Raw genomic sequence first — 18790 nt, forward strand, 5'->3', positions numbered from 1 at the left:
AAAATTACACCCTAAAGTACCGCCTACAGGGCTGTCTATTTCGGTTTCAGAGCAGGCTGTCAGTACAAGGCCTCTGTGTGGACGTCAAACCGGCGAACCTGTTTGGTCCAACTGAAAACAATCTCCTGACAACGCCCCCGAAGCCATTGTGCTTATTGGTGTTCTGCAATTTTATTGAATTTATGTTTCTGGGTTGCATCATTCTTTGGGTGTGCCTCAAATCTATTCCATGTTCCGTAGAACATTATCTAGCTAGCTATCTAACTGTGGATATAGTGGATCCTAGTAAAGTAACTGGGGATCCATCCATCTTTACAATGCACCAAATTTGTAGCGCTAGCTATCTAGCTAGGGTGCAAACAGCTACCTAAACCGATCCAGTGTATCAGAGTGCAGTGCCAATAAAATCAAAAGAAAAAAAGAAGTCGGCCGAAACGCCAACAATTCAACATTCCTGCAAAATGTAAGTAATCAATAGTTTTAAAACATTAAGCACATTTTTAATCTTTGTGTTTTATATGTTGAAGTGGTAGCCTAACGTCTGTGTACAGTCAGAAGTTAGTAAACTAAACAGTCGATCATGTAGTTTGTTTACAAGTGACGTCACATGCTTTTTGGTCCTATTGTTACAGTAAATCCTCTTTATGATTACAAATACAACCAAAGTTTCAAAAATAGCTTTATATAAATAAATTAATAGACTTGTTTATTTAAAAAACGGCGAAAAAGCACATATGCTTAGGCTAGATAGGCCAAATATTTTTAGCTCCAGTTCTGGGGAACCAGCAGGTATACAATTTTACTCTTTAAACACCTAACCGGTTCATAGAGCAGTTCTCAAGCTCTACATGAGCAATGGCTCCCACAGCTGGAGCTGAAAATTCTCGACTTTAGACTATTCTCTCTGAGATCTTTTTCCAACACATGTAGTCCTACCTCCAGGACAGCATTCATAATCAATTCAATATTTGATGTATTCTAAGTTTTTTATGCTCTTAATGGAATTTTTAAAATTTGCATTATCATTTCTTTGATCATTATTTTCAGAGACCGCTACAACATCCAAATGCAAGTGGCATATTTAGAAGTCTAGCTCTTTTGTTAGTTCCCTGGTGCATGACTTAATGATGCAAGGATAAAACTGAGCAGCCACAGTGACCTCATAGTTTCAGTCCAAATTCATAAAAGTCATAAAAAACAAAAATGTTTTCACTGTCCACTTCCTTTAGACCATAGTTGTGTATACACACACACACACACACACACACACACACACACACACACACACACACACACATTATAAAACAGCCTTTATACTGACATCTTGTGTCCTGGGTATTTCAGAGATTCTGAACTAAATCTATTTTAAACATGGCCTCCTCCATGTGGGGAACTAGCTCTATAAAGCAAAAACTGGTTCATCCGATGACTACAAATCAGTTTGATTTTTCACCTCATGTGAACTGCACTTTATAGAAAAAAGTAAAAATAATAAATAATCAGTTTTCTATTTTTTTACCACTGAAACAATATTTGCTTAGAAGTAATTTTATTATACAATATAAAATAGTATTTACTTAATAAGATTTCAGCATCCCAAATAACACAATTCTAATGCCATTTGATTACAAGATTTTAATGTTTAATGTATTTCTCCACTGTGTTAGAAGAAGTAATTAGCCTACAGTAAAGGGTCAAGACAGTCTTCATTTCTGTTTATTTCACCTTCAGGCTTCACACTCTGAGAAATGTAAATAGATATTTTCATTTGAATATTTGAAGATATTAATGAAATAATTAAATGTTATTTGTGGCACTTTCAGTCCAAATAGTTATGGCTTTTTGTCAAAGTAGCCCCCACCCCACTATTTTTGACACAAAAGACTGAACTTTGTAAACAATGAAAAGAAAATCCTTTGTGAAGTAAAACACTGAGTGTTTATACTGAGAACCTCTAGGAGCATCTGCCTCTGTGTTAATCAGGGCTAGAACATTTTCTAACTGCTGATTTTTTAAAACAAAGTTCTATATGGCATGCCTATATGCCTATATACTTCCTATATGAAGAATACTTCTTTTAACCTTCATGTTATTGCTATGTTTCTCTGTATCACTTCATATATGAGGACTTTACTCCTAAAAAATGGATCTCTATATATGTGCAAACTACTCCTCAGTTCAAGAAAACTGTTTGTTTGAATTGCAGAAGAAGAAAGGTCTTAAATTATAATAATTAATGACATTTTTTCTGAATTGTGGCAAAATCTATTTAATGTTTTTTGTTGTTGTTGTTATATCTACTTGATTAAAACGAGAGTCTTAATGTCTTTGCAGGTTAGACAAATATGTAAATAATCTTAGAATTAAGTGTGTAAACAAAGTACATGTATGATGCAGCACTAATTTTAGGTCTGTAAAAAATATTGTAGATAGAGGTTCTTTGTCAGCTGTGCAACATCTGAACTTGTTGGAATGCCTCACTCTAGTTACCCTCTTTTAAAGAGAAACTCACTTTAGAAACACCTTGTAGGTGTACCTAGAGTGTGCAGCCCATCTGTTGATATGCACAATTTGTGTTATCCTTTAGCTATCCTTTAGTCCTTCATCAGTGGTCAATTTCTGATTACAGGACTTCTGTTGATTGCTGTTTGGTTGATGAACCACTCTGTATCCAATGATAACACAGTATACATATAAAAACTCCAGCAACACTGCTGTGCTTGATAAATTAGTACTGGCCAATGTAGATTCTACAACCATGTCTGTGTTTATGCTGTATTGAGAATAGTCCAGCTTCTGCATGCCAATGGATAGGCTGCAGTATATGCTTATACCATGCACCTATAAGATAATATCTACCTAATGAAGTGGCCAGTGAATTTCAGTACAAGGGTCAGTATAGATGGCTGGTGAGTGTATCCTATGTTAAATCAATGCCTGCCAATGCCTAATTCAGCAGGAATTTGTGTATCTGTTTTAGGTTCTGTGTTTCTTCTGTTCGCTTGCTACTGGACTGGAGCATGACTGGTTCTATAAAGTGTCACTCAAGGTGTTGATTGGTGGAACAGCGGCAATAAGAAAAATAATTTTTTAAGTGCTTTAACACCCAGATAGAAGACAGGATGCTTGCACTTAAAAATCTCCATCCCACAGAGTGAAAATGTATGACACATGCATACACAAATGGAAACCAGATGCTTCATGGGAAACATTTGAGCACACTGAGTCATACTGATCAACAAAAAGGCAGCATGAGACTCTTTGAAGACAGAACTACACTGAAAGGAAGAGAAATCAGGTCTGGATTAGTAGGGCAGCCTCAAAGAGGGCGATAACTGCCTGGCTTAAAGCTTTTAAAATCTGATAATTACAGTTATGATTCCAGTGATTCCATCTAAATACATAATTGGTTTCTACATAGTGATTCAAGTGCCCTCCAATATATTATATGGTTTAACATGTTATTGTTTTATTATATGAGGAAAATTATGACAATATTTGTTGTGATACCAAGATTCACCTAACATCTAACATATATTAGGCAAGCCAGGTGCCTGTTTCAGTTTTTATAACAAAATAATTCCATACCATGAGTTTACATCCTCTCTTCAGTCTGTTTTCAGTCTCTCACTCATGTCCTTGAACCACTGCCTCCATCCCCTCAGTAGCAGGGCAAGGCTACTCAGTGGGGTGGCCAGACATTTTTGCTGCCTACAGTAGAAAGGCAACATGCCAAGTGAAATGTCAAGTGAGATGCATGTTGTTTGCCCTTCTGTACCCTCCATGCACCATACTTCCTGAGCTGATCCTTCTTTTGGCAGGCCTATACAGCCACGGGTTCAACCGAGGTTGCTGTGACACAAGCAACAGACCTGAATCACATGGAATCAGAGTGCTCAGACTACAGTATTGGAGTGAGTTGTTTATCAAATATGTGATGATTTGTAAGGAATTGTGATTTCCACTGAAAACTGAATTTGTCTTTGGGTCACCATTTTTCACAGAATTTTCCCTTCAATACCTTGAAGAAAATGGTTTCTTTCTTCTTTTTATGACAGGAATTTATTGGATGATTTCCTGACTATGGTGCAATATTTTGCCTCCTTCCATATGCCAGTTAACACCATCTAGCTAGGGTTGACCTCAGCTTGAGGTGAAACAACAGTCATTACCCTGAGGGGGTATGATTCTTTGCCAACCATAGAGAGAGAGAGATAAGATCAGAAAACAAAAACAGAGGTGAGTGCTGAAACGTGGGGAGTGGAGTGCGTCACCCTGCAGTGAGTCATCAGAAAGGCAGAGGTTATCTTCTAATCAATGCTGCTCCACGAGGGTCAACCTGTCCACACAACTGCGTATGTGCCAGGGATAAAACCACCTCATTTAAACCTGGACTGAGGGACAACGGCCTCAACTGAGGCCAGGGGACCTCTTCAGTTCAAGCAAAGAGACCGCACTGAAATAATATATACATAGTGTTCGATGTCATATGGCACTCAGAATATCTGAAATCTTACAGACTATGACAGACACTTCTGCTTATTTGAATATGTATTATGCACAATAAAACCAAATCTATTACTTATATATATATATATATATAATATAAATCATGTTACCGCCAACTTAGAGTTTAGAAATGTAGATGAATATAATTGTTACATCCTGTTCTAACAACTTATTGTAAACATTGTTTTGTTTTTTGTTTTTTTCCCTGTTACCTGACAGCACATTATTTGACAGGAATGCGTTATTAAGAAGGTTCCACGTCAGGCACCGATTATATTGGCCTTCTTGAACTCAGTTAAATGCTTTATGAATTGAAAACAGATATATATTAAAGTGGTGAAATAAACTGCTAATTGACTCTAAACTCATTCACCTGTGTTGTAACCTTCATGATTTAGATTTTTTTTTAATTTAAGAATACTTTTTTTGTATGGTGTATTTGTGCCATTTTGTCCACACCCTGTATGTCTCAATGTGGTCACTCAGTACCAGAAATTTCAAATATTGAGATGTTTGTTTAATGAGTAGAGACATATTCTAAAGATTAGACAATAATGACTAATACAAACATTGAATAATTATTAGAAACATATTGCATACAGGTTTAAAGCCCTAACATGCGCATACCCATCTTCACTGTCCTAACCTCTTCAGAGCTGTCAAAGCTCATATAATAAGGTATATTAAACATTATCAAAAAATAAAACTAAATCATTAAGTAAAATAGTAGCAACAACAAGTAGCAACAACAACAAAAACGGTGTACAAAAGTTGATTAGTTGAGCGCCCTACTGGCTGAGACATCGCTCATCAAAAGCAACCAGTCCTAGCCAGGCAACTAACAACCCTCGTGAAAGACTGACCTTTATGTTAGTTTGATATATTTGCTGTGTTAAAATGTAATTTTCGTTTTTGTGCTTGTTCCCTTGAGTGAGTCATTGGATATAAAGTAAGCAATCAGTATACATGTGGTAATCCACGCCAGAATGTATGGTTACTGAAGTACTGTGTATGTTAAGTTGTGTATTAGCTAATGTTTCACTTGCCAGTGCCCTCGCAAACAACCGTTCCTGAAATCCAGTGCCTTTCGTATATTGCGGTTCATAACTTGTGTCTTCTGATGGTATTTTCATTATATGTAGGTTGTTAGGATTTAGTCAGCTGGTGTTTGGTTATGCATGTTATAATTTGTATATCGCCGTATATGGACTATCACCACATATAACCATTTGCTGAGGACGTAGCTTGATTAATATATGCAGCCACAAGAGGTCGCTATAACCTCACTAGATTAATGTAAAAATACTGTTGCGCCTTCGTGCTGCAGTTTTCCTTAATTGTATTCCTACTTAGCGCCTTTATAGCCTTGTGTTGAAGTTTAAGACTTAATAGTATTGTTATTGGTAGTATAATTAGCTTTTACGGCCAAATATATTAGTCAAGATTTTATGGTTCTTATACTTTTGTAATTTACCTCGTTGTGTTCATTTCTATAGACCACACAACGTGACATATACTAATTTCCTTGTTGGAGTTTAGTCATGCATCAATCTAATAATAAATACCTAAAAGGAGTTTGACTCCTGTGTCCTGATGGACACACCACAACAGTCGCATCCAACCCAATTACCTGTATCTTATAAAAGGGATATCCATTAGCATTTGAAGCAGGGTTGTGGGTCATTGACTGTGAGCTAGTTGTGGTTGATGGGTATTTCACTGCTAGAATAGGTTTAGTTGAGAACTATTTGCTTGGGATAATTTTGGTGTTATGGGGTAGTTGAAGCTGAGAGGTAATCAGCTGTGGGATTGTTGAGGCTGAGGGGCCTCAACAGATGTAGTATAGTTTAGTCTGAGTGGCTATTTAGCTCTGGATTAGTTGTGCTTGAGGGCTGTTTGGATGTGCGGAGTAATTTGGTTTGAGGGCTAATTGACTTCGGGGTAGTTGTGCCTGTGGGGTTATTTAGCTGTAGGGGTAGTTTTTGAGGGTGATTTGGCTGGTGGGATAGGTGATGTGGGGGTAATTTTGTTTAAGGGGTAATTGACTGTGGGGTAGTTGAGCTTGAAGGTTATATATGACAATATGAAATATATAAAAAATTTCTGTGGGCCATAGAATAATAATTATATTAACCTAGAAAGGCAAGGTTTGTGAATTAACTTTATCTTGGCTTGACAAAGCAGCTATAAATTAATAAAATATTTTTTATGATTGGCTGTTTTAAGATCAATAACCCAGTAAATCCATTAAACGTTAAATGTTGTTAAACACTGTTTAAATGTAAAGTAAAATCCTGAAATAGTGTTAATCTTGAAATTCTGTGAAATGATGTTAAAGACTGTTTAAACATGGAGTAGTTGCTGTGGGGGCTACTTGAGGTTGATGGGTTATTTACCTGTTTTGGTAGTTATGGTTGAAGGCTATTTGGCTGATAGGGTACATGTTGTTGAGGTGTAATGTTAGTTAAGGGGTAATTGGCTCTGAGATAGTTGTGGTTGAGGAGTATTTCACTGTTTGGGTAGTTTTGGTTGAGGGCCATTTGGCGGTGGGGGTAATTTTAGTTGAGGAGTAATTAACTGTGGGGTAGTTGAGGCTGAGGGGTTGTTTAGTTTGTTTTATTGTTGACAACACAATCAATACTGTTAATGTTTAAACAGTAGTTTAGGGGTAATTTTGGTTGAAGGCTAATATGCTGATGGGATAGTTATTGTTGAGGGCAATTTGACTGATCAGGTAGTTGGGGGGATAATTGACTGTAGGGTAGTTGAGGCTGTTTGGTTATTTAGCTGTTGGGGTAGTTGTGGTTATTATGGGAAAATGGTGAAAATCTGTGAGAAGAAGAAGAAGAAGAAAACGAAGAAGAAGATGAAGAAGAAGAAGAAGAAGAAGAAAAAGTTGTCAAGCTGACATAATGCCCTTAAATAACAATAGTGATTTGCATGCACAATCACTAATAAGCAGAAACATTTTGCCAACATAATATAAATAAGAAGAAATTGGAGAACAGTAATCCGGTTTTGTCAAACCAACATAAGAAGACCAGAATGTTGGCTTTGTCAAGCCAACATAATGAGTAATAACCAGCCCTGCTTTCAAGGGTCTAGGTTAAGTTTGCATTTTCACCAAGCACTGTTCCACATTGTGCATGCTGCTGCTGAGAGAAAGAACAAATAAGGACAGGCTCAATATTGCTCACCCAGCTCCATGAACTCTCTCCAAGCTCCCAGGCCACAGGATGGGTGACAGAGGTCAACTCAGGGCACTGGCTTTTCATCTTTTGCCAGCTGAAGAAAAAATATTTTGCCCTTTAGCTGCAAGTGTGGTATGTGGCGTAAATGATCCACAGCCAAACAAAGTCTTACAATTTAGTTTCCTTTAGAAGGAAAAGATGTTAATGTTTCCATTGAACTCCATGGAGCAGGAAAAAATACAGAGTTGTCTGTAATACTCTAAGCCTTCTTGCATTCTGTTAACCCCCTTATTCCGTCTAGATTTAAATAATAACCATAAAATGTTGCACTGAACTACAATAAATGTTCTAGTAGACCGGCTGAGGCTGGACACAGTAGGTGGTATGTTTTTAGTACATTTTTATGAGAATCCGCACAGCTCCACTCCAGTCTACTGTGTCTTGTTAATCATACAGTGTTTTTACAGAACACAGCGACCTGTAAGTAGGTTCATAGAATTAAAGACTAAAACAGATCAATCTTTAGTATTATATAAACCCATATCTAACTTTACTAAATACGTTCTAGATACATTTTCAAGATTGATTATTATTTATTTAGTTGGGAGTTTATCTGATTTGAATAATTTGGATTACAATTAATGGTTGGGTAGGAAATTCAGTAGCTATTCTGTTAACATACAAATATTTATACTTGAAAAGTTATATGATGCACTGCATTGTTTCTAGCTTTTCTTAAGATTGGAATGTAGGTTGGGACTTTGTATCCAAGTCACTCAGCTCAGGGCATTTCTTTAATGCCAATTTCAGTGTTCATGTTATTCACATCTCTTCACTACAGGTTAGTAATATAGGGCTATTAATCCCATAAATTATTTTGAGCCGCAGGAAAAGTGAAATATTCTTTGGTATGTATTTCTCACAAACTGGTGTTTTGTAAAACGTTATAATCAAACTTTGGTGATACTGATTAGGATATCATGATAGCATAACAAATAACTCCATGACATTGTTTTCTAAAAACACTGTTTGAGTGTGTCCTTGCCTGCACACTTCACCATATTGACATAGGGGTACATCAGTCAAGCCTTCATCACAGCAAAGTAGTCCACATGTTGTGATACAGTGTTCTTTCAATACTGATACTGGGTCAAGCTGTTTTCAAGTGAAGGCTGTTTATCAGGCCAGGGATGACCCATGTCCTTTTTCCCATGCAGGGCCCACTTTCTGAGCTTGTTTTCATGTCATTTAGCTAGTATTGTGGAAAGATTGCTAAAATAAAATTAATTGTACTTAAGTGTTGAACAATTGGTAAGACAAATAATATATCATCCTGCTGTTTAAATTAGAATCTACAGCACTTAATACATAGACATCCCATACACCAATAAAACTGACGCTGAAAACACCACGTCTCTTGTGAATGCTCTTAAAATAAACTGTGCTATTTTAGTACTTCATATGAGTTATGTTAGTCGCCAGTTGTCTCAGCAATGTAAAGCAACAAATATACATAGTTTATTAACATAGGGATCCTTTGACACACCCTGAAAAATAAACACAAGTTCCAGCAGAGGGTCTTATGTATAGGATCAATGTAATATTTGTAAAAATTTCTGTCATCTCAGCAGCAGTTCAGGAAACCGAGAAAGTTTCCAACATGAGCACACCTCTCTGTAAAGATTAAACTTTATAGACATGCATTAAAAGGGCATATAGTTTGTTTATTGTCAAGAATTTGTGAAATGATTGAAAAGAACATGTAGTCCTTCACATTATACAGAAAGAACATGCAGTCTTGCTGGTCACCATACACATTAGCGGTATGAGGAGATATCATGCTGCATCATAGAAAAAACTGTTTTCTTGAGAAAGACCTCAGTGTAACTACTTTTAAGGAAATATGAATTTTACAGTTTCCACTGTTGATTCAGCAGGCTACTTTTTTTTCCAAGACTGATGGGTGATCATAAAGCTTTAAAGTGTTATAAAAGTAATATATAATCTCTGATTAAAAAGTGAAAACATGCCTAAAGAACATTCTATAAAATCCATAGGCATAGCCAATGAAGCACTACTACTATTACTACTAGTATTACTACTGCTACTACTACTACTACTGCTACTACTGATGAAGATGCTAATAATAATAATAATAACATTCATTTATTTAACAAATTCTCTTTGCTTACAGGCATAAACTGAAAGCTACATGCCACATTGTTGCACACTGAGAAAGTCATCACAGCCAGTATAATCTGATTACTCTTTCTTGGCTTTCCCATGAAAGCTGGAACAGAGGGGGAAGAAAATCAACTGTTCACATTGGGAAAATCAGTGCCAATATACTGAATGCAAGAGTAAGCTTTGGATAATCATCTTTGTACTTACAAACTCAGCAGTGCATGCCACAGCTGCTGCCAGTCTCCTCTGGCTGATGCCGGCTTCCTTACTGCATTGCTGAAATATATTGATCAGTTCCAGAATGTTGATCACAGCTTTAGATATTTTAGAGTAAATGCTGTCTTTGTGAAGCTTGTTCCTTAGGCTTTGTTTTCATGATTTGAGTGCTCAGTTCTACTTTAAGATGCTGATTCTTTAGGGTTTGCCAAAAGCATTCACAGTCAACGTTCATGTAAGATGTCATGTGTGAAAAAAACAAACAAACCTGCTGATCAGGTCAGACTTTCATTCCTGAATCTTGTAATTACACATATTTCTTATTTCATCAAGTAATAAAAATTAGGCATCCAAAAAGTATCATTTTTGAGAACTATGAACATACACTAGTAAGATTCCCACCATTCCCACCATACATCCAAAGTGATTAATCTCATATGATACACTGCTCAAGAAAGACCATACAACCACAGAAGAAATTACAGTGATCTTAATGGTTATGCTTTGCATGATTTGCTGTAGTTCCATTACCTATGCAGATAAAATGGAAATGCTTTTTTTTTTTTTTTAAATAAAACCTGTCACAGTACAGTACATATTGAAATAACCTGAATTCTTTCAGCAACAAAAGAGCTTATAATAGCTTATCCCAGTTTTTACACAACATACAGAAGCTTATTTTGCAGATTTATTTGTCACAAGTTAGCATGGAGTCATTTCAGGCCACTTTCCAATTACTTCACAAAAACTGCTTCACTGCTTCATAAAAATCAACACAGCTTTGAGGAGAAGAGGTCAATAACCAAAGGTCCTTTAGTTCAGAGAACCTCTATACTGGAGAGCAGAGCCCCTTCAATTCATTGACCTTCTGGAATGTTCTGCTCTATAGTTTGCTGAAAATGGCAGAGTGAATGCTTCAAAACCTACTCTGCTCCAGTTACTTTAGCTTGACACGAGAGCCACCGTTGTTGGACCCAGAGTTCCAGAGACTCAACAAGCCCTGTGTTCTTTTTCCCTTTTTTAGCCTCTCAACAATGCAGCGTGCGTGACTGAGGGTGATGGGTTTGTTTTGATTAGAAAACATAGAGGGAAAGCAAACCCTACAAAGAGCATTACTGATTGTCTTTAAATGGGTGTGCCAGACATGTCACAGGCTTTGTCTCTTTTGAGTACTGTCTGAGCAAAAGTTGTGCTGACCTGATTTGACCTGGTGGCATGGTTGCCATGTAAGTTTGCCTTGTTTGCTTAACAGATGTGCTGTAGCATATGGGAGCTTTGTTTTGTCAACAAAGCTTTTTGCCGGTTGTAATTAAAGTGTCTTAATGTTTTCACTGAGAGATTAGTCAGTTTGGGTCATTAACACTGAAAGACCACAAGTCCCCAAATAGTCTGAAACAGAGCTGTTGCACTCCCCTGAGTCATCTCTGTATTGTCTCATGTGTTCTCAATAAAATTCGTAGGCTGGGTTAATTAGACAACTTTGGATGGGCTGTATTTGTTAAACTTAGTTTCCCATGATGAGAGCAGATTGCTGTTATTTTCTTTCTTTCTTTTTCTTTTTTGTACATACTTGATTGCATGTTTTTAGGTACACCTACTCTATAGATGCATGTGTAGTCTACCAGTTTTCCTCAGTCAATTGTTAAGACAATTTTATGAATGACCTGATTTTTTTTTATAGGAGAGGATGTTTAGATTTTATTTATGATTTGATTTTATGCTGTATTCATAACTGTTTAAATAAACTATGTTTACAAGTCTATTTATATTTACAGGATTTACAGGATATTTACAGGATTTATCTATTTATATTTACAGGATTTATCTATTTACAATATAAATGTAAAAAAAGTATTGCACTAATGTAATGCCAAAACATTTTTGTGCATATGGGAATGTAGTAGTTTTCAGGTCAAAGTTTGCACCACATGGAATCTGTGGGCTTGCAATTAACCGTATTTTATTTGTTTTAGTGACAAGCAATTCTACAGCGTCTTATGATCCTCAAGGGGCTTATCAGTGGATCTTTTATTTCACCATGGAATTAGAATAAACACTTCACATATGTTTTTTTTTGTTTTGTTTAGTTTTTTTAATAAAATGGGGCAGTGTCATTGACCACATAAAGAATGCAACACTTAATTGAAAGGACACATGTATTTATTAAGATAAGCTGGGACAATAGTGCCACAGCAATAATGCCACATAGTTCCACACCTTGATGCTTTTCACGGTCATTTTTCAAGAAAGAGCTCAAGAGATGAAGTGTGGTCTGGTACTACAAAGAGCTTTCAGTGTGTAATTTCTATGAGCAAGACCCATATCAGACATAACCTAGTAATATTTTAAGTCAAAACATTTTGCTAAATCCCTCTGAATTATCATTCTACTCTTTCATGAATGGTCTTTGGTATCACTTCTGAACACAAGTTCATTATACTAAAAACATTTTTGTCCCTTTTTTCTTAGAATACAGATTTTTTAGAATACAAGATTTTATCCCAAATTCCTGGTGAGTGCAATGATTTAGCTTCTAATGATTAATGACACCCACAGTGATAAATCATAATCCATGCAAACCACTAGACCATTCAAGAACAACTGTTTGCAAGGCAGTACAACTGAAACCATAAGTTTGACAACACATATGGTATTCATTAAAAATCAGAGTCTCATATATTGCAGACAGTCAGTTCTTAATTTTAAAATGGTTTCTTTCTCATGGCATTAGGCTATGCCTTTGTAATAGCATATATAATGGTGTGAAAGTTAACCTCTATATAGAGCACTTAATGATTTTTCACTGCATCTGAGATGTTACTCTATAATGGGGAAACTGAACTATTACCCAAAGGATAGCATCCAATCATAATGCTACTTTTACTTCAAATTAGAACCTGCACATATGTAGCTGAAAGAAAATCTGGAAAATCCTTTTTAACTTACAGCATTCAATAGATAAATGTCTGTTCTTAAAAACATCAGCTTCTCTTTTACTCTATATTGTAATCTCATGTGAAACTAAATGCTGTTGATAAAATCAAAGTAATACCTTACATGCTGACCAGTGAGAAGTGTGTAGTGTTGCACAGAACTGCCAATACATGGTTTCCATTCCTAGAAAGAGAGCAAAAAGCAATAAACCACTAGGAAACTCTGGGAAGTCAGTCAAAAATAAATATGCAATTTGGGGTACTGCACCGGGCTTGGCATTCAGCCATCCATAGCAGATTTTATGAAAGTATTGGGAGAGCAAGATTTAGGTGGATGAAAGAAAATAGAGTACAAAACAAAATTATTTCACAACTAAGGGTGGCTGGCTAGAAAAATGTGTTTCTGCAAGTGCTCTTATGTAAAGCTACCATGGAAAAGTAGGGTGCCATTTGTAAATATTACAATTAATTTGTGCTTTTTCATAGTCTTCACAGTGTTTTTTTACTCTAAACTTTCAACTGCAATTTCAATGCTTTCTAATTCTTTCTATGTTGAGGATGATTGTCGTGATAGCTGAACAAATGAATTAAAATTAGGGTTCACTTTTAGGGCACAGGTTTTTAGTTCATACACACAAAACATGCTGTCAAGTTAAGCTTTTCTGATTTACTTGGGCTCATACATTTGTTCTAGGAATGCTACAGACCTAGCGTTTTAAGTTACTGACATCTTTATACACACAGTAAAATTGCCAGTGTTTAATTCCTACCAAGTTACTGATGAATTTACTGTGATGGTGTTGACTGCTCTCTGTAAATCTTTACTTTCTGCTTTTTATGACTTTGCAAAGGCTTTAAGCCAAATTCCAGAGATGCATCATGGGACTCTAAAGCCATACATTTGAATCTGATCTCTATCCTCCTGCTCAAAGTCTTCCATGCACTTACCTTGGTGCTCTATGGCATGTTTTAGGGGTAAATCAATTTCAATTCACGGTTATCTCCTTATCCCACTGACCTCAGACATTCAAACAAACCAAAATGCTCTTTAATATGTTACTGCCAAGAAGCAGTGCATGTAAAGATTTCTGTGAAGTAAATTATAGTAGCAACAGAACATAATATCATACAAGAAAATGTTACTGATGTAATAGATTTTGGAGTAAAGTTACAAGTGAGCTGATTTCTGTGTGTAATGTGTAAAGACTACAGTGAAGTGGGGATTCATTTGCCACCATCCAGTGATCTGAAGTTTCATACATGTATGCCTTTTCAATAATTGACAGATGAGTATCTGACCTGATGTGGCTTTCTGATGTAATGTGGTGTCAGTTATCCTTGCCACGAGATTTGCTATTCCTTTGCTGTTTAGGGTGAATCTAGGCCTTTCTTCAAAATAACAGCATGGTTTGGATGCCAGTGTCAAGCCTTTAATATTATGTAATCAACCTTGAATGAGTAGTATACTGAATAGCTACTCTGCCAAGGCAGTGCAGAGCCTTAGGCTGTGCAGAAGCCGTATGTGAGGCTGTCGCAGAGGAGGTTTTATGGAGCAGCTCAATCCCCTTAGGATATCTGAAAGATGCAAGTGGCTTCTATTCCAGCACACACTATGTAAACAATGTATTAAAGCAAAAACAAGAGTGTTGGAAGAAAATAACAATAACACTGGAATAACACTTTACTCTAGATTCAGGAAGAAGAAAACAAATTGCTTACCTAATGTTAGGTGCACTGCCTATGTCCGTAACACTATCACCAGTTGTATTGATTTCATGCACCCATAGGACTGTCTTTACTAAATGGAATATTATACTACAATAAAGAGTTAATTCTGTAGCATTTAAAAAAGCAATTTTTATCCAATTTAAATCTGCACGAGAAAAAAAAACTGTCACTTCTTCATAGCAGCAGGAAAAGCAGCGAGCTGCCATTTAACTCTGCTGTCCAGTTAAAGAATGTATCCGATATGTTTTTTCGGATTGCCTGCATTTCGAGGACAATCGGATATTCAAATGTCACTGCATGACTGTCATGAGTGCATTTGAGTGTCATGTCTAGACACTGATTTAACTTTTAAAACCCATAATATTACTAAAATTGCATTCTATCATTTAGCATGAATCTTCAGCTTGTACAGTGTATATATGATTAATAAATCAACATTTTTTTGGAAACCTTTTTTAAAAATGCTCTCCTGCCCAAAGGGGCAAATAAAACCCTGATCTACTGCTCCAGGGCGCCAGTAGGGGAAAGTTTTACATTGGAAACTGGCTGTACATTTCATAATGAACTAACATCTAATTTTCACAAGAGTTTAATTCCATTGATATGCCAGTGGAATGTTACAAACTATTGTACTGCTCAAAAACAACTTTCAGATCAGTCTTTTTGTACTAATATTAGCATGGGAAACCTTTGGCCAGAGTGTCCTGTCAGTTGACAAGAAATAAAGCGAACTTATCTTCTGAAAAATATCCCAAGTTTTGTTCATTTGTCATATAATTTTTTCAGTAAAATTCTCTTATCTATAAACTTCTTTATGGCAGGATAATATGCAGAAGATAGCTCTTTTTATACATCATTATTTAAAGCTACTATTCGGTTACAGTTTGATAATGTGCATGCATTGAGGTTTGCCTCTAGATAATATGTTCTGTTAGAGTTTAATGATTGAGAGAGTATGAGGTTATCTGTTCCACCTGTACATATGTGAGTATCTGCACATACATATTCTGTGAGGCTCCTAGGCTTGTTCACTGCCCTAGATTGCCCCATGTACCCACATTTCACCATAGATACCACAGTATTTATGGACTTTGCCTCACTAGGACAAACAAATCATTTTACTGTGTTTTTACACAGTCCAAGTGGCTTTGTGTCTTGTTAATATGAGAAAGTCGTTAATGAATGTTGGGCTACCAGTAAACATTTTCTCACATCTGAGACTAATTCTAAGCCAGAGTATTTGAAACAGAATGAATTGCATGTTATTACAGTTGACCTGACATAATGTAAGGCTATGATGCAAATGCATATCAGTCACTGTGTACGCATATTGCTCAATGTTCAAATACATACTAGATTTGCTCTCGGAACTTGTTGAAACATGGCATGAACTCAAACTGTGTCAACATACAGAAATCCTGCCAAACTACAAATAATAACAAAAACATCTTGCAAACTGAAATATACTCAGGTATGTGCACAACTACACTGATATACTTCTGTTACTTGCAAATAATAGAAAACAAAATAAATAATACATTTATACTTAAAAATCAAAAGTACATGCATGGTAACAAGACAGACACCCATGTCTCATTTATTTGAAAAAAATTAGGTCAAAAACATCATAAACACTATATCAGTATATAGATAGTATATCATAATCAATTCAGAGAAAAAGCATACTTCTACTGAGTTCATACATGGTCTCGCATGCAGCACTCAGCACTGAACCAAAAGGGAATTTCATTAATCTTGACATTTTGGTGTTTCAAGAGGTAATTCCACTGCCATCTTTGGGCACAGTGCCCTCCAGGGAAATTATATCTCTTTCTCACTGCCTCGGAAGCACTGTACCTGATAATCCAGTGGCACACCACCTCTTTTAGAGTTTCAGCTTTGCCCATGTGAGAGACAACTGAGGCAAACCGAGCATGATATTTTAGCATGCAATACTCTTTTATCATTATGTTGTATCACAATATCAGTGCACATTTAAGAAGTCTTCTGTGTTTCACTCTCATGAGTCAAATGCTGCTACGACTGTTATCAAGGTAATGGGGAGTAAATAATCAGATATTTTTACAGTCCAGACCTCTCAGTCCAGACCTCTCAATTTAGCTTGCAGTATATGGCATGCCATTCAGACACCTCAGATCAAAATGTTTTCTTTCTTTTATAGCTTGATTTGGCTTGTAACCAGGTAACTGAGGTGTTGCATAATCATCTTCTTCCTGGTGAAATCACAGAACACCAACATCCAGAATTTTCCTGTCATGTAATGAATTCTTTCTACTTCATTAACTGACACAGCAATAGATTGGAAAAATGACTTCTAAACAGTGTAGACACAGTGCAAAAACACAGATACAGGAAGTAAGTTACTGTCAGGTCTGCAGTCTCCAGCCTGCATCCTGAAGACTACATTCCCCATAATCCTCCTGTGCATTCCCAATCTCCAGGCTATTGATTTTACGTCATCCTTAATGTGTCTCTGTATTTAAATCCCTCTGTAGCTTTCTTTCTGAAGTCTTACTATGTTCTGCCATAGCATTTCCAAGCAGTTTTTTTATTTTACTTACCTTGCTCTCTGTTTTTGATCTTATGCCTGGTTACATCTGTTTGCTTCTTTTGCCTGCCCCTAGCCTGTTTAGTCTGCCTGGTTGTTTGCTAAGCCTGTTTTTGAACCTTGCCTGTTTTGTTGTTTTTTTTTACTCTTCCTCTAGATTGCCCCTTATTGGTTTTAGTAAACCTCATTATCTCTACCTGCGGTTGACTCCTCTTTTGTCTACTTAGCCTTACAGTAACGGTCCATTGGTTTTACTGGTAATGATTGTGTTCAAAAGAAAGTAGAAAAAACTAGGCTTTAAATGATGAGGGGGAAAAAGTAGAATAGCATCTACAAAGAGGAATATGACTTGGTCTTATTTTTGGCTTATAACCACAACCCAGAAAGGAAACACAAAGACTATTTAGACAGGAAGTGATTACATGTATAAGACGAGTCATTGACCACATTGATATACAGCCCCACCTTCAGTAATCAGGTTGATAGTTTGATCAAAATGAAAATGCTCACATAAAAACCTAAATCAGAATAAAGTAAACCAAGCCTTATGTGTAACATCACTTTTATGGTGAATGTTATCTCATCAAGAGTGTAGTTCCTGTATGGCATTCTTTTGCTGTTACTGGAGCACCATTTCTGTTAACAGGCTACTGCCTTCTCATATCCCCCCAAGGTGTTCATTTCAGTAACGTATTCTTCAGATACTGGTCACAATCTAAAATATTTATATATATTATATAAAATAATAGTAAATATTGAAAATGTCTGCCTACAGTCTTTAATTTAAATCAACACGTTTTGTAGGGGGATTTTAAGTAGCTAGCTCCATGACTGACTTTACAAATTCCTCCAAACTGCTACTTTTCACGAAATGGATCAGCTATTGTTTAGCTCTGCAGTTCAGTTCATGAACTAAAGCGAAATTCTTGGTTTGCTAAAATATTTTGAAAATATTCAAAGTTTAAAAATGTACCACAAGCCACACAATATTTTGTGATTTTCAAAATGGCTAGCATTGTTTACATATGGAAAATAGCACAGTAGGATCAACACAGGAATCTTGTTGATGCAAATCCATCAGTGGATTTGCATTTTATACACTTTGGACTTCAACCCAAAAAATTGGATGTGGATTTGATTTTGATCTTGTGTAAACATATGTAGTTAAATATAATCCTGCTTTTCAAGATGTAAGAAATGAAACGTGTAAATGAAGTCTTGGTGTAAATGGCTGTGAACCAGGAATAATGGTTTTACTGTGTTGCAAATGTAGGTTTAGCATAGATCATCAGTGTAAAAGTCATAAGAAACAGAATGAGTAAAATATAATTTGGTCTATTGATAACTACAACACTGTGCTCTTTTTTTGTAAAGCAAAATCCCCATTAAGCAAATTGGATTATTAGCAATAAGATCTTTGGTTAACCAAAAAAGATTAAAAGATCTTTACTAATTTTATC

The 18790-nt window shown here is 36.1% G+C and overlaps 2 long non-coding RNA genes across 2 annotated transcripts; one reads left to right on the top strand and one right to left on the bottom strand.

Moving 5' to 3' along the window:
* Window positions 1-55: 55 nt before the first annotated feature.
* LOC113570539 (uncharacterized) lies at window positions 56-4877 on the top strand. The gene is made up of 3 exons (XR_003409900.3): window positions 56-463; window positions 3822-3914; window positions 4059-4877. It is a non-coding gene; the product is annotated as an uncharacterized LOC113570539 (long non-coding RNA).
* Window positions 4878-6592: 1715 nt separating this feature from the next.
* Window positions 6593-17446, bottom strand: LOC113570561 (uncharacterized). The gene is made up of 4 exons (XR_003409903.3): window positions 17344-17446; window positions 13153-13217; window positions 10092-10160; window positions 6593-9990 (listed from the first exon to the last, which is right to left on the bottom strand). It is a non-coding gene; the product is annotated as an uncharacterized LOC113570561 (long non-coding RNA).
* Window positions 17447-18790: the final 1344 nt, after the last annotated feature.

This window comes from Electrophorus electricus, chromosome 7 (genome assembly GCF_041902795.1).
Source record: "Electrophorus electricus isolate QZ-2024a chromosome 7, ASM4190279v1, whole genome shotgun sequence".
Taxonomy (NCBI): domain Eukaryota; kingdom Metazoa; phylum Chordata; class Actinopteri; order Gymnotiformes; family Gymnotidae; genus Electrophorus; species Electrophorus electricus.